The sequence below is a fragment of the Suricata suricatta genome, chromosome 4, assembly GCF_006229205.1.
Source record: "Suricata suricatta isolate VVHF042 chromosome 4, meerkat_22Aug2017_6uvM2_HiC, whole genome shotgun sequence".
Lineage (NCBI taxonomy): Eukaryota > Metazoa > Chordata > Mammalia > Carnivora > Herpestidae > Suricata > Suricata suricatta.
In genome coordinates this window covers 109,738,674-109,743,106 of record NC_043703.1, presented here as the reverse complement: position 1 = coordinate 109,743,106, position 4,433 = coordinate 109,738,674, and the positions used below count along the sequence as shown (strand labels likewise).

Sequence of the window (4,433 nt, the reverse complement as noted above, 5' to 3'; positions counted from 1 at the left end):
GCCTGGGTGGCTCAGTCGGTTGAGCGTCTGACTTCAGCTCAGGTCATGATCTCACAGCCCATGGGTTTGAGCCCTGTGTCAGGCTCTGTGCTGACAGCTCAGAGCCTGGCACCTGCTTCAGATTCTGTGTCTCCCTCTCTCTCTGCCCCTCATCCCCGCTCAAAAATAAACATTAAAAAATGTTTTTAAAAAATAAACACAAAAGAACAAAAACAAAAAGGTATTTTCTATATTGCAAAGCTTCCTTTTTGACATCAAGAGCAAACCTTAAGATATAGCCCAGAATTTTACTGTAAGCCACATATAAAGAGAATGCAAGATCTGATATTAATGTGTAGTTTTTTTTTGTATGCAGAAAACATGAAGGTGTAAGTAGAAGGCAGGAAATAGTGAGTACAAGATGAAGGTCTTGTTCTCCAAAAAGGAGAAAAGCAACCCCCACCCTCCTGGGCTTGAAAGCTAACTCTGGGTAATTTGAGGGTGAGCCTGAGGGGTTTCAAGTTGGTGTCCCAGGTGCAGAAGGGACCGGCACTTTGGCAGAGGAGCAGAAGGAAGGCTATGGTGGAGGCGGTGTCTAGCCTCTGCTGGAGAGCAGGAGAGCCAACTGTTTCTGAGTGTCACAGTGAGGACTCGGACATGCTGAGAGAATCAGTAGACACAGGATCTCAGAAACTTTGGGTAGAAACAAGAAAAAATCATGCCAGCTGCTGCAATGATAGCCTAATACCAGAGCTAGACAGACAAGACCCAGCCCTCAGCAGAGACCCTCCACAGACCAGACAAACCAGTCACGGCAAAGCTCTGGATGACCCCACGAATTCCTGAGGTCCCCTTGATGATGGAGAGGGGCTAAAATCATTCTATAAGACAATATGCCATTTCACTTACTACAACCATTTGTAGATGGTATGCATTGGTTACTACAACCAATATGTCATTTGTAAGCCTGCTACCTCCTTATAATGGAAATATATGAGGAAAATACAATTGTTAAAGAACATCTTTCCCAATGACATTTTGAAAATGGCCCAGCTGGGTGTCCTTGGGTGTCCAACTTCAACTACCTGTCCCCATCCAGTTACTCCTTCTGCAAAGGGTGGTCATATTTTCCATGTTTTCACTGATTCAGTGTGAGCAAGGCAGCTCCCAGGAACGAGAATCAGAAAACAGATTCATTTTTACTCCCTCCCGCTCCTTCAAAAGGCTTGGTCTTAGTCTGCTCAGCCTTATATAACAAATACCATAGACTAGGGACTCAAAAACACACATTTCTGTCTTATTGTTCTGGAGGCTAAAAGTCCAAGACCAGGGTGTCAAGATAAATGGGTTCCGGCGAGAGCCCTTTCCCGGCTTGGAGAAGACTATCTTCACATAATGAAGAGAGAGTGTTCCTCTTGTGTTTCTTCTTACCAAGGGTACAGTGATGGTTAGTTAGATGCATCAACGTGACCAGGCTCAGGGATGCCTGCGAGGGTGTTTCTGGAAGAAAATACCATTTGGCTCAGTAGACTGAATAAAGAGATCCACCCTCACCAGTTGGGCAGATCATCCGATCCCTTGGGGGCCTCGAATGAAACAAAAAAGGTGAAGGAAGAATGGATTCCCTGTCTTCCTGAGCTCGTGTGTCCATCTGCTCCTGCCCGTGGCCCCTGGGGCTCCTGGCGGCTGGACTTTCAGACTCCGGGATTTATACTAGTTCCCCAGCCCTGACCCCGGTCCTCAGGCCTTTGGATTCAGACTTAATTATACCACCAGCTTTGCTGGTCTCAACAGTCTCTCTTTGTTACATGAAGCCACAGTGAGAAGCAGCCTTCTCCAAGCTGGGGAAGGGCTCTCGCCAAAACCCAATGCTGGCACCCTCATCTTGGACTTTCCAGCCTCCATAGCTCCTTGAGCAAACTCCTAAAATAAATCTCGTATCTATATCTATTTCTCTCTCTCTCTCTCTCTCTCTCTCTCTCTCTGGCTCTCTCTCCCTCTCTCTATCCTATTGTTTTGTTCTCTGCAGAACACTGACCAATACAGGCACTAATCCCATTTATGAGCACTTCACCCTTGTGACCTAATTTCCTCCCAAAGGCCTCACCACCAAATACCATCACATCAAGGATTAAGGTTTCAATATATGAACTTTAGGGAGACACAGACTATAATAGGCTCTGAGTAAAAGTTATAGCCGCCAGGCAAATGTCCAGGGGCCCTGTGGAGTAGCCCAATCTGCCTCTCAGAGGCACTGGTGGCCACCTTGGCCCAGTTATGAAGTGGGAAAAGAGTGGGGACCTCAGGAAACCCAGGTAGGCCCCTTTTATTCTCATGCTGTGAAAACATAAAGCAGGCTCTAGGCCAGACACAGGTGGTGGGCATTCTGGGGTGAAGGGTGCCCTTCAAATTTTCTTAGCTAACTTGGATAACAGCCCCTATGCTGCCTGTTAGCAAGGAGTTTGAGGACCACAGAGTATTCAGTGATGCTTTCAGCGGTCTTCGAGCCTTTCTGAGGAAACTGTTGTTTCAAGATAAGCTACCTTGTTTTCAGTTTCTTGGGATTAGCATACAGGGACCAGAGATTTCCTCCATGTTTTCCTCTAATTTCAAAAGTGTTCATTATTTGGGGGCAGGAGGGCATAAATACCTTCTCTTAACTTGCTCAGGGTTGCTTGTCCTGGAAGAGGTGTATTTTCACCCTGGCTGAGTTGGTTATGGCCCAGCTCAGGCGCTGCTGGGACCTCAGGAGTCGAGCCTGAGAAGGGAACCCTTGAGTGGGAAAATCTAAGGCTGCCTCAAAGTCATGGTCCTTTTGAAGCTGGTCTTCAAGCCCCAGATCCACAAAAGGGAGGAATAGAGAGAGGAGGGAACACTAGAAAGGAGAGTAACTGAGTACGAGGATTTTCCTCAGCTGCTTTCATTCCGTTTCCCTACTTCTAAACCCTACAAATGCGCCAGTTTGCTTCTTGGCTGAGTGTTGCAGGTACTACGTACCCAGCTGCCACCCCATCCCTGCCCAGCTAGAACCCCAGGTGGGGAAACTGTAAAATTTATTGTCCTGACCAGGACACTTTTAAGAGTGAAAGAAAGCACTCAATTACACTAAAACAGGGGTCAACAACTGCAGCCCGGGGCCAAATGTACCACCACCTGTTTCGTGCACCTGTGAACACAGCCCACTTGTGTCCCTGGCTGCTTTCACACCGCACCAGCAGCACCGCTGTTGCGGACTGCTTGTGACCGCTTGGCTCTCAAGGCCAAAAATGTTTACTCTCTGACATTTTATTTTTATTTTATTTTTTTCAATGTTTATCCATGTTTTTGAGAGAGAAACAGAGACAGAGCATGAGGGGGGAGGAACTGTGAGCAAGGGAGACAGAATCCAAAGCAGGCTTCATGCGCCAAGCTGTCAGCACAGAGCCCAACGCAGGACTTAGACTCCTGATCTGCAAGATCATGACCTGAGATGAAGTCAGACACTTAACCCACTAAGCCACCCAGGCACCCCCTCTCTGACACTTTATAGAAAAACTTGGCAAACCCATGGTGCTGATTCAGGGACCACATTTTGAGAACTATGGATATAAAAGATTCATATCCACATGTAGGAGTAGTTCTTGGTTCCTAAGAAAGCCCTGTTCCAGAAGAGCTCACAGCATGACGGAAATCAGCCCCGATGCTCCCAACAGAATCTGCCTTTCTCACAAATTCTGATATCACTCCCAACCTCTAGTTTGGGGGTGAGTGGCATAATACCTCCCTGAGGCCCAGGAGGCAGGGTAGTGATTGGAGTGACAAGACAGAGAAGAAATATTCTTCCACCCCCAGCAGAAACCAAAGCTCTGGGACATATATACAGATCATAAATCCAACACTCCCTCTTTTCTCCTTCCCCCCAAAATTAAAGCGTTAGGATTTCTCTTTCCCTTTTCCAACCCAGCCTCAGTCTGTTGTCCTGTTGTGATTCCAAAGCTGAAACTTTTTTTTTCCTCATTAAACTTTTGTTTTAATGGGTCTCAAAATTCTGTGACAGATTTTTGGTCAAGTTGTTTCCATTAAAAAGTACTGATTTTTAAAACTAGTAACTTAAAACTGCCACACACACACACACAAATGGTCCACGAAACACTCTCCTTTCCTTCTGAAGGTTTTACAATGCATTGTTATCATTAACCAATCTTTTACTATTAAACTTAAATGGCCAATTGACACAAACAGTTCTGAGACGGCTCTTCCACCTCTGATTAAGACGGGGGTGGCAAGTATTGGGGATAATACTCATTTAGCCTTCTGAGCTTTCTGGGCAGACTTGGTGACCTTGCCAGCTCCAGCTGCCTTCTTGTCCACTGCTTTGATGACACCCACAGCAACCGTCTGTCTCATGTCACGAACAGCAAAGCGACCCAGAGGAGGATAGTCAGAGAAGCTCTCAACACACATGGGCTTGCCAG

General features: G+C 46.5%; 1 pseudogene; it reads right to left on the bottom strand.

The window, feature by feature from the left end:
• Window positions 1–4,260: 4,260 nt before the first annotated feature.
• LOC115290664 overlaps window positions 4,261–4,433 on the bottom strand; it is a 728-nt pseudogene continuing 555 nt past the window's right edge.